Source organism: Staurois parvus, unplaced genomic scaffold (genome assembly GCF_062004578.1).
Source record: "Staurois parvus isolate SC_StPar_1 unplaced genomic scaffold, SC_StPar_1.0 ptg001731l, whole genome shotgun sequence".
In the NCBI taxonomy this organism is placed as follows: Eukaryota; Metazoa; Chordata; class Amphibia; order Anura; family Ranidae; genus Staurois; species Staurois parvus.
The window spans coordinates 247507-260161 of NW_028319527.1; positions in this window are offsets into that span (position 1 = coordinate 247507).

Below are 12655 nucleotides of genomic sequence, written 5' to 3' on the forward strand. Positions count from 1 at the left end.
CCAAATTTCTTTCTTAGTAACTGTCAGATAAAGTTGCGCCCTCGTCAACGCTAAGACTAACGAAAAAAATAAAATTCAAATCTCTGTAGGCTGAAGCTTACCTTTTAAAGTAGATGTAAACCCAACCGCCAATGTCAAAAGTCATTCTCAATACTTTAAAATCTGAAACTTTCAGCACTTCCTGTTATAGGGTGACAACGCTCTTCCAATTGTGATCACGCTTCATCACTATAAGGAAACCTGCTCTGAGAAATGCCACGCAGCCATCGCTGAAGTGCATGTAGACAGGAAGTGGCTGGTAATAGACTGCAGGTGATCAGCAGCAATGAAGTTCAACAAAGGAGGAAAAAAAAATTTAAAATGTTTTTTTCTTTAAACAAAAAAAAAGGAAAATGACAATTGTATGACACACAGAGCAGAGATCAAATGAAATATCTTACAGTTAAGTTTTGCATTTTGATATGACTTATTTATAATACACTTAACACATGATAGACATGCAGATACTGATGTGAATGACTTTGTGTGCTTTGTACAGCACTTCAATATATGTCAGAGCTATACATCATTATTATATATCAATAATACAACAGTCAGTCCCTCCCTTCATGCCAGGATACTAGGTGTAATCCTAGACCCCCATCTGTCCTTTCAGCTCCAAATCCAATCGCTGTCCAAATCTTGTAGACTTCACCTCCACAACATCTCCAAGATATGCACGTTCCTAACCTCGGAAACCACTAAGCAACTTTTCTTTCTTTGTGCAAAATTTCTTTGTGCTTCCCCAAAAGAACTTGAACACCACATCTTGAAACCCCAATCTGCTTTGAAACCTTTTCCTGGGAGAGACCTTGCTGATGCAGTATAACTACCTTGTGTCTTGTTGCTGTGCTCAATCTTGTCATGGTGTATGATCTGTGACATGAAACTCTCTTCCACAACCTCATTTTACTAACAGAGTTTGGCTGGTCCTCACCCAGTGTTATGCCTCCTACACAGCTGTTGCTGTTTCATTGAATGACTGTGTTTCAACCTACATATGAAGCTGATGATCATTATCACCTGCTTGGTTTAATTGTTTAATCATACACCTGACTCTAATGCAGGCCATAGACGCGGGTAAAATCAGCCGTTTTAAAAAAAAAAAAATCGTAAATCGGTCGTTCAGACGGCCGACGTTGCCACTAATTAAAAAAAAAGTCAGGTTTTAGTCCCATCTATGGCCGTCAATTAATATAATAGCGGCGTTCCTGCATAGAGACCCGCTATTATATTTGACAGAAGAAATAGATTATACAGAAGAAGAAGAGAAACAATATTGTATCTATTTGTACTTGAATAGAAACATCTGTATCCGAAATGGATACAAATAGATACAATGTTGCAACTTTTTTTCTTCTCCGTCTTCTTCTGCAAAATCTATTTCATCTTCTCTTTTCTTCTATTCTTCTTCTTGATATTCTATTTCTTCTTCTCCTGCAAAATCTATTTCTTCTATTACTTCTTTTTCTTCATAGTCAATTTTTTTGTCAAATCGGCCAGAAGAACGGCCGATTTGACCATAAATTACCGCCAAAATCCGCCGATCTAACAAATTGTCCCAGGATTTTCCAGCTTGGCCGATTTTTCAAAATCTTTTAAAATGAAGAAAAACAGCCGACATTTTTCCCCACTAACGGTACGAATATCAGCCGATTTTTTTATCGGCCGATAATTCGACAACAAAATCGCAAATCTATGGCCTGCCTAATCCTACAAAATCCCTGACCATGTGCAAGTGTGCAAAGTATGCGAGTGTAAGAAATGATACTGAACTGAAGCAAAAGGATAGTCACATCAAATATTGATTTGATTTAGATTTTTCTTCTGTTCGTTCACTTTGCATTTTGTAAATTGATAAAAAATAAACAATTAAAATGTATTTTTTTTAAAACATTCTTACTTTACAGCATTTCTTTACACCTGCCTAAAACTTTTACACAGTACTGTACACACACACACACACACACACATATATTTTATATCTTTTCTTTCTCTCTCGAATGTGTTTTGTACTAAAATGACACCATGCATCTGCGTTCTGTTAGGAGACTGAAAATGTTTGTTATCTTCTCGGGATGAATCGTGTCAAGCTGAATTCTGCACATAAATTCTTCCTAAGCCCATTATTAAAATGTGATTTGTAGGTGGGAGATCGCTCGCTAATCCCCTCCTCGCTCTTCTGCGCACAGCCCAGCGCCCCGGTGACTCATTAACAAAACATGCTGACATTTAACAAGCGTTTATCGCTCTTTGCGTACTTCTCCCCGGTGATGGACAACCGCAGTGATGGACGTATCAGAATACACAGCAGTCAGAAACACTCTATACATACACAAAGCATACTGTGCATAAAAAAAATTCATACAGTGACAACCAGGGGTGGACTGACAACTCATGGAGCCCCTGGGCAATAGGGGATCATGGGGCCCCTGTGTCCTTGCCCAAACTCAAAAAAGCCTATGAAAAAGGTACCAGGGGAATCTCATGGGGCCCCCTGCTGACCCCGGGCCCTCGGGCAGTGCCCCAGTTTCCAAATGGTCAGTCCACCCCTGGTGACAACTACCAGTGTGTAGATGAGCAATGATCTCTAAAAATCACCATCCCATCAAACTGCCAAAAAAAAAGTCTGTATATTGCAACAGTCAGCAGTGTGCTGCCAATGAAGCAAAGTGAAGTGATTGTCTCAGGTGGTACTTGGCGGGTGGCAGCACTCAGGCCGGAGTGTCCATACCAGACACCAGTGTCCTTACAGCAACTCCGCAACATTACATTGTCTACACCGGGCAACGTTACAGAGCTGGTTGGTGGGATGATACCTTCACCATAACAATTAGTGACACTGTACAGCTCAGCCGCCTGCACCCTAGCAACCAATTCTGCACAACCACCCAGCATCTTTGATTGCTAGGATGCTGGCAGCTAAGCCACAACATTGTTGGTTGCTGTGTCAGCATGCTAGCAACCAAAGGAGGAGCTGCAAACAAATAATGTGGCATCTGGAGTGTCTAAGGGATCGTACCAGCTTTTGACTGTTTCTGGGGGGGGCATCAAAAACAACCACCTTGGGTGGTAATTAACTTGTACACAGTCTCTAAATAACACACGCAGCATCCACCACCTGTGCAAAGTGCTTTTGTAAAATTACTCAAAAGATCCCTTCTGGGTCTTCCAAAAGCTCCAGGACTCTTAGGACCTCCAGGACTCACAGTACTTACAGGATCCCTGCTTGGTCTTCCAGAAGTTCCAGGACACTTGGGTCCTCCAGGACTCACAGCACTGACAGGATCCCTGCTTTGTCTTCCAGAATTTCCAGGACTCTTGGGTCCTCCAGGACTCACAGTACTGACAGGATCTCTGCTTGGTCTTCCAGAAGTTCCAGGACTCTTGGGTCCTCCAGGACTCACAGTACTGACGGGATCCCTGCTTGGTCTTCCAGAAGTTCCAGGACTCTTGGGTCTTCTAGTACTCATAGTACTCATAGGATTCCTGCTGGGTGTTCTAAAAGTTTCAGAATATCCACTTCCTCCAGGACCAGAAGGGTATTTAAGCTCCAGCCTCTGAAGTGGCTTTAGCTGTGTCCTTTTGCCAGCTACCTGAGAGCTAAAGAGCTAAACTACTTACCAGCCAGTTTCGTGTTTGTTGCCAACCCAGATTGATCTTACTGCTCTCTTGCTTGCTGCCTGTCTAGACCTCTAGTCGGACCTGACTCTTCTCTTATTTGCTCGGATCCCTCCCTGGACTTAATTATTCACTCACCTGCCTTGACCCTTGCCTGGACCTAACTACTCCTCGCCTGCTGCCTGCCTTGACCCCTGTATGGACCTAACTACTCTTGTCTGTTGCCTGCCTTGACCCCTGTATGGACCTAACTACTCTTGTCTGTTGCCTGCCGCAACCCCTGCCTGGACCTAACTACACACTCACACACCCTGTCTTGACCTGCCTCTGAACCTGACTACTCTCTTGTCTGTTGCCTGCCTCAGCCCTTGCCTGGACCCGACTAGTCTCTCATCTGTTCCACAGCCCTGTGTCTCTGCACCGTAGCCTCTCTGTTCCATGAAGAAAACCTGTCTCCTGTCTATACTATCATGATGGGGGTTTGTTAGCCCCCCTTGTAATAGCAATACATTTAATTAAAAAAAAGTGTTAAAAAATAATTCATAAAATTTATAAATAATAACATAATAATAATATAATATAAAATGTATAAAGTATTTAAAAAAAAAATGTAAAAGCAACCCCATTACTTTGCACACACTGCCAGTGTCATGTAATCACTGTGACCAAACACAGCAGATCGCATGACAATTGTATACAATGAATGGCTTCCTATCATGCCATCCAATGTATACAATTGTGTGTTAGCTGTGATTAGTCACAGCGGCTACATGGTACAGATAGGGCCAATCGCAGCCCATCTGTACCATGTAAAAAGCTTTGGCCAATCACAGCTAATTACAACAAAATTCACTGAATGAAACAGTTTAATTCAGTAAAAATGGTTGCTAATATCAATGAAATACGTTGGTATAAACAATCAAAATCTATCTTCTCCCTTGGCGATTGCATGGACCGCCACTAGTAAGCAACTTTTTCCATGAATTCTCTTAGCAATTATTTTTACAGGGTAAGTTATATATATATATACTGTCAGATCCATAAATATTGGGACATCGACACAATTCTAACATTTGTGACTCTATACACCACCACAATGGATTTGAAATGAAACGACAAGGTGTGCTTTAACTGCAGACTGTGAGCTTTAATTTGAGGGTATTTACATCCAAATCAGGTGAACAGTGTAGGAATTACAACAGTTTGCATATATGCCTCCCACTTGTTAAGGGACCAAAAGTAATGGGACAGAATAATAATCATAAATCAAACTTTCACTTTTTAATACTTGGTTGCAAATCCTTTGCAGTCAATTACAGCCTGAAGTCTGGAACGCATAGACATCACCAGACGCTGGGTTTCATCCCTGGTGATGCTCTGCCAGGCCTCTACTGCAACTGTCTTCAGTTCCTGCTTGTTCTTGGGGCATTTTCCCTTCAGTTTTGTCTTCAGCAAGTGAAATGCATGCTCAATCAGATTCAGGTCAGGTGATTGACTTGGCCATTGCATAACATTCCACTCAAATAGCACACTTGAAATGAACTCTGGACCTTTTATCTGCTCATTGTAATTGGGATAATGAGGGAATAACACACACCTGGCCATGGAACAGCTGAGAAGCCAATTGTCCCATTACTTTTGGTCCCTTAACAAGTGGGAGGCACATATGCAAACTGTTGTAGTTCCTACACCGTTCACCTGATTTGGATGTAAATACCCTCAAATTAAAGCTGACAGTCTGTAGTTAAAGCACATCTTCTTCGTTTCATTTCAAATCCATTGTGGTGGTGTATAGAGCCAAAAATGTTAGAATTGTGTTGATGTCCCAATATTTATGGACCTGACTGTGTATATATATAAATATAAATTCCAGATCACTTGCCCAGAGTAGTACAATGTTTCTATGGTAACACTGTTTTGTTCTGGTCACAGTGTGTTGAAAAGAAATAATAAAAAAGGAAAAAAATGTCATAAAACAGAAAAGAAAATTGAAAAAAAGCCTTTTTTTATTTATTTATTTTTTTAAACATGCTGTCATCAATCAGTGTCCCTGATCACTGCTACATCAGTGTATGATAACGCTGTACTAGACTGGTGACAATATGTAGAAAAAAAAATTATTTTATTTTTAATTTCTTCATTTTCCAAAACATTATGACAAAAAAATTACAACCTAAAAAACTCACCATGGCTCTTATGAAATACCTGGGTCTGCCTATTTTCCAAAAATGGGTTATTAAGGGAGTACCTGTACTATTCTGGTGTTTTTTGTGCCTCAATAAATGAGATTGGTCATCAGTACATCAGGATTGATAAATTATCAGATATCTATACCATAGTTTGTGGCCTTTATAACTTTCCTACAGACTAAATAATAAACACTGATTGGGTTATTTTCACCAAAGAAATATAGAGGAACACATTTTGAAATAAATTTATGAAGAAATGTTATTTATATGCAAAATTTTATAACAGAAATGAAGAAAAGTGTGTTTATTTTAATCAAAAGTTGCGGTCTTTTTTTTTGTTTATTTAGCAGAAAATAAACAACCCCAGTGCTGATTAAATACCACCAAAAGAAAGCTCTATTTGTGTGAAAAAAATGATACAAATGTTTTATGGGTAGAGTGTTGAATGACCGTGCAATTGTCATTCAAAGCTGAAAGATGAAAATTTGCCTGGGCAGGAAGGGAGTAAAGGTACCCGATATTGAAGAAGTTAAGTACCGTTCTTTTTTTGCCACTTCACAGGCGCTCACAATTTTAAGGCTTGACATGTTTGGTATCTATATACTCGATGCAACCTCTTCTTTTATACTTTGCTGGGGAAAAAAATTTTTTTTTATATAGCGCCAACAGTTTGTGCAGCGCTTTACAGCATGAGGGCAGACAGTACAGTTACAATACAGGTCAATATAAGAGGAATCAGAAATTTTATTATATTTTTAATTCAAAACATGGTTTGATAAACATTTGGGCAAATATTGTGCAATATAAAAATTACATTGTCACCTATTTATTCTACAGGGCATCTGATTTCAAATATTGTAAAATTGTTTGGTGGAGGGGAGGGGTTTAAGTAATGTTTTAGCAAAAAAATGCAGATTTTAAAGGGTATGGAAAAAATGTAAAAACTTGCCCGGTTGCTAAGTGGTGCAAGATTTTGGGATATCTTAGATATTTCTTCAGGATATAAATGTATACAGCAATGTTAGATTGTAAGCTCCCAGGATCAGGGCCCTCGTAACCCTCTTGTATTGAACTGTATTGTTTCTGTATTGTCTCCCGTTATATTGTAAAGCGCTGAGCAAACTGTTGGCGCTATATAAATCCTGTATAATAATAATATATAAATCCTGTATAATAATAATATATAAATCCTGTATAATAATAATATATAAATCCTGTATAATAATAATATATAAATCCTGTATAATAATAATAATATATAAATCCTGTATAATAATAATAATAATATAAATCCTGTATAATAATAATATATAAATCCTGTATAATAATAATAATATATAAATCCCGTATAATAATAATATATAAATCCTGTATAATAATAATAATAATATAAATCCTGTATAATAATAATATATAAATCCTGTATAATAAAAATAATATATAAATCCTGTATAATAATAATAATAATAATATAAATCCTGTATAATAATAATATATAAATCCTGTATAATAATAATAATATAAAACCTGAATAATAATAATAATAATATATAAATCCTGTATAATAATAATAATATAAATCCTGTATAATAATAATATATAAATCCTGTACAGGGGCGGACTGACAACTCATGGGGCCCCCGGGCAATAGGGGATCATGGGGCCCCTGTGTCCTCACCCACACTCAAACCTCACCCAAAAAAAGCCTATAAAAAGGTACCAGGGGCATCTCATGGGGCCCCCTACTGACCCCAGGCCCTCGGGCAGTGCCCGAGTTCCCAAATGGTCAGTCCGCCCCTGATCCTGTATAATAATAATAATATATAAATCCTGTATAATAATAATATTTAAATCCTGTATAATAATAAATCCTATATAATAATGTAAAAAACCTGAAGAATGGATCTAAATTATCTAGAAAGTTCCAAATTGAATAACTTAAAGAGTAAATCCACTTTTTTTGGGGGAAAAAAACCTTCCCCGCTGGGTGATCTATGTACATTGCAGGGATTTTAACAAACTTTGTTGCAGATTCCTACCTTTTGTTACTCTAAAGTAACAGCTGTTTGTTTCTCTGTGTCCATGTGTGGAGTGAATCTATATGGGAGTAGTTGTAATTATCAATCAGTTGCTGCACCTGCAAGGCTTTAATGAGGAAAGCGGCAGGGTCTGCATCCCTTTGGACGTGATTTCCCTTTGGGACTATCTCACCAAAAATGATATATTTGCTGCAGGGGATGCCAAAAATGTGACTCGTATCTTAGTAAGCCAATCACACAAACAGGAAATTAGATTTTTAGGGAGGCACTCTGTACACCATGTGTGTACAGAATGCCTCCAAGTTGCCGTATTGCATGTTACTGAAAACCACAGAGCTGCAGATTGAAAAGGAAAGGTCGTTTTTAATAACATTCAATGACAATATGACTTGAGTCACAACTGTATATGATAGATTTTTTTTTTGTATTTGCGAATTTTTATTTCGCATGAAAAAGGAGTTACCCTTTAAGCTGGCCAATAAAAAGGGATCACTTCAACTCCAAACCTTCTGCGTTAGGCAATTGTATTAACACATATTCTTTTTTTTTTCTTTTTTTTTTGTAATAGGAAATTTGATATTTATCTCTGACTTTAATTGGCTCCACAATAGCTAAACTGCCCTCTGTCACCCGCCCTATCTGAAAGTATCTCACACTAAACATCCAATCTTAAGCAATTAAACAATAGGGGGGTCATGTGACCCGAGAAAGCACGGAGTACAGCGTGCTAATCCACAATGATTTATGGCCGCTCAGACGTACAGTGTGTGGCCGCGGTATTCCAGGTCAGAGACGAAGGCTGTGAAAATAATCAGCAAAGTGGAGCCGAATTTATGAAACATTCAAATTAAACTTTCCTTCAGCTCACAGAACACCGGTGTCATCATCTGCTGAGATCACGGGACCCGCTGTCCACCCTACTGTCCTAAAGGTGGATGCAGTCTAAGCATGGCGCTAAAGCTGGCCATATATTGTACCATTTCCTTTAGATTTACCTTCAACTATGTAATACAAGGGCCTGCCTGATTGCATACATATTGAAGGTGTTTGGGTATGACCTCATATTATATAGTTTTGGTAAATGTAAAGGAAAATCATATAATGTACTGTATGGCCGGCCTTACAGATGGGTCAGTTTCCAGGATCTGTCCAAGTTGAACCCGAGGCTAACTTGGTGGGTTGGATTTCCCATTGTGGATCCCTTGAACCCCTTACTTAAACCCAAACTTCACCTTGAAGCGGAAAAACCCCTCACCCACACTTGCTGAGTGTAGGAAGTGATTGGTCACCACGTATAATGATATTGGTTACAGTTTTGGAAAAAAAACAAGGATGAGGGGAGAGTAAAAATAGAGTATTTTTGATATGGTATAGGCAATTTATAGTTGAGACTGTAAAGATTGTATGAAAGAGGCTTGATGAGGACCTTCCATTGTTTGTGACTGCGGCTATCCCCTGGGTAGCTTCATAGGAAGTACAGAACCGGGTTGAAGGACAGCTGAGCCAAAAACAACAACAAAGTCAATAAAAGCTAACAGTGATAGAAAAGGAAAAAAGTCTATAAATGCACCTATTATTTAAAAATATTTATTTTATATATATATATATATATATATATATATATATATTTGCTCTGTATGTACACAAAATCATACATATATAAGGTTTTGTTTTCATATATATATATATATATATATATATATATAACATTTTTATTTATCTGATTTTTTTTGCATATAAAATATAATATATTTTCTATATTCAAAAATAATAAGCAAAACAATACAAATTATATATATATATATAAACCTTATATATGTATGATTTTGTGTACATACAGAGCAAAAAAACAAAACAAAACAAAAAAAAAAAAAATAAATATATATATATATATATATATATATAATTTTTAAGCAATAGGTGCATTGATAGCCTTTAATATATTAATATATATATATATTCAAAAATAATAAGCAAAATAATACAAATTATTTATATATATATATATATATATATATATATATATATATATATATATATATATATATAAACCTTATAGATGTATAATTTTGTGTACATACAGAGCAAAAATATTATATATATATATATATATATATATATATATATATATATATATAAATTTTAAATAATAGGTGCATTTATAGACTTTATATATATTTAATTTAATTGTTTATTTATGTATTTTTTAATATATAAAATGTTTGTTTCTTTAAATATTTAAAGTGTAACACTTACAGGTATTTATTACTTCTCACAGAGATCACAGTACTCCCCCTGACCCCTTACACTGCCCTCATCTACTTTTCTGTCCAGAAGAATGGCGCCATCTTTGTTCAGGCATCATCCAGGGTCACCTTCTACATTCTGGACTGAGAAACCTACTCAGAAATGACACAATCACGCAAGTTCTGGTACACAAATCACATGGATCAGCCGCCTGCATCAGCCTTTGACCTTGTGACTTTCTACAAAGTTACAATATTGCAGTCTGCTCACTGGCGGGGGGAGGGGGGACTGAGGAAATGCTTCCTCTTACCTGCAGCAGACTGGTGACTTTATCTCAGCCTAGGCTGAGATAAAAAGTGTGGCTGCTAACTTTTACAAAACAGCCACTTACCTGTCCCACTATCCCGAAGTGCGCTCACCCGCCATCCCGTGTTCCCGGCATCTTAACTGTGGGCACCCAGCAGTGAAACTGCACATGCGCAAGCAGCGCAAGCATTGTGAATGGTCCCGTTGTCTTCTGGGACCTATCGGGGGGGAGGGGGGAGGAGAACTTTCACTTCCCATCGCCTAGGCGGCCGGAGCAGAAACCTGTCAAAAACTGGGTACCCGCTCCCCGAAGGCTCCAACTCCTAATGAGGAGCGGAACACGTGTCATTAAAGCGGAACTTCCCCCTTTGGGTGGAGCTCTGCTTTAATAAACCTTCCACCAAAAAAAAAAAAAAAAAAAAACCCTAAATATTTCTCAAGCAAATTTTAACTAAGTAGCTCAGTAAGAGTTCTCACTTCAGCACAATCAGGGGCGTCCCTAGGGTTGGTGTCACTCGGTGCGATAACACTTGGTGACACCCCCTCCGACGATCCACGCAGAATGGATCGGATCTGCGGATTGAGCATAATGGATTGGATCCATTATGCTCCCCAATCCGTAGATCCGATCCATCCTGTGGGGATCGTCGGCATGCAACCTATACGGGGTGACACTGGACCCGCTCCACGAAAAGGTAAGTTGTAAAGAAAGATGACGCTCCCCGCAGGATGGATCAGATCTGTGGATTGAGCATAATGGATTGGACTCCGATCTATTATGCTCCCCAATCCGCAGATCCGATCCATTCTGCAGGGATCATCGGCATGCAACCTATACGGGGTGACACCGGACCTGCTCCACAAAAAGGTAAGTTGTAAAGAAAGCCAATGATCCCCGCAGGATGGATCAGATCTGCGGATTGAGCATAATGGATCGGACTCCGATCTATTATGCTCCCCAGTCCGCAGATTCGATCCATTCTGCGGGGATCGTCGGCATGCAACCTACACGGGGTGACACCGGACATGCTCCTGCGGGGATCGCCGGCTTGCTTTACAACTTACCTTTTCGTGGAGCGGGTCCGGTGTCACCCCGTGCGGTAGGTGTCACCTGCTGCGCCATGCATCCCCCGCACCTGCCTCGAGCCGCCACTGAGCACAATTCCAGAAATTGCTTTAGACTGGAATTTTCCTTCTCATCTCAGTCGCCCCAACATTTTTTTGCACATCTATCCTTCCATCCCACGTTTATCCAATCACACGATATTTGTTTCTCCCAGAAGCGTGGTGTTGCTGTCTGGCACGGGACTCTTTCTCAGAATCTGTTCAGTAGCACAGAGCCGCGTATATTTTCCTACATCTTTATAAAGGCAAGGCGGCATATTGTATAGATTTCCTCGATGAGCATTTGGGGAATTTTGTCATTTTTTTATGATGCCGTATTGGTTTCCTATACACCCGTCACCTGAGCATAATGAACAGTAGCTACAGCTCATTATACAGCGCCATCCTCCCCCGTGATATAATTAAGGTTGGACGCCGTCCCATCCAAACACGACGTGCGCACTTTTCTACACCGCTATGATCCCGCGAGCCGACCCCTCTGAAAATATTATGCTTTTCTTGTTGTTATACTAGTAAAAATAATACTACATAGAACTGAATCGTGGGTTCTGTTGTTCTACAGCGAGGGGATGTGTTCCAGACCGCTCCTGCCACGGAATAATCTGGATTTAGGAAGCAGAGACTTCTGAAAGTGGATACAGTATGTTGATACAGATCTATAGTTACATGGTTAATAGGGCTGAAAAAAAATGTCATTCAGGTTTTAGCCGCTCACAAATTTTGCTGTTCTGCGGCAGAGCTGGGACGTGCGCAGAGATTGTACACAAATTTATTTGATTTCTTTCGCTAATCAAAAACCTCTCATTTTGATTTATTGAACTGTTTTTTAGAGATATTTTGCTGTTAACTATTTTTTTTTTACTGTAACTTTAGTTGTATTTAGGACTTTTTATTTAACCACTTCAAGTCCGGACACTTTCATCCCCGATCAGTAGATCTAATAGAAGACTACAATCTCACAGCCGCTAAGGACTGAATGAGCGATGTAGCCGTGTGGGCGGAGCTATTTTCAAATCTGGCAGATAGTACGGGGAAACTTCTCGGCGTGGCTGCGGCTATGAGAACATGTTATATGTTCCACCTTGAAAC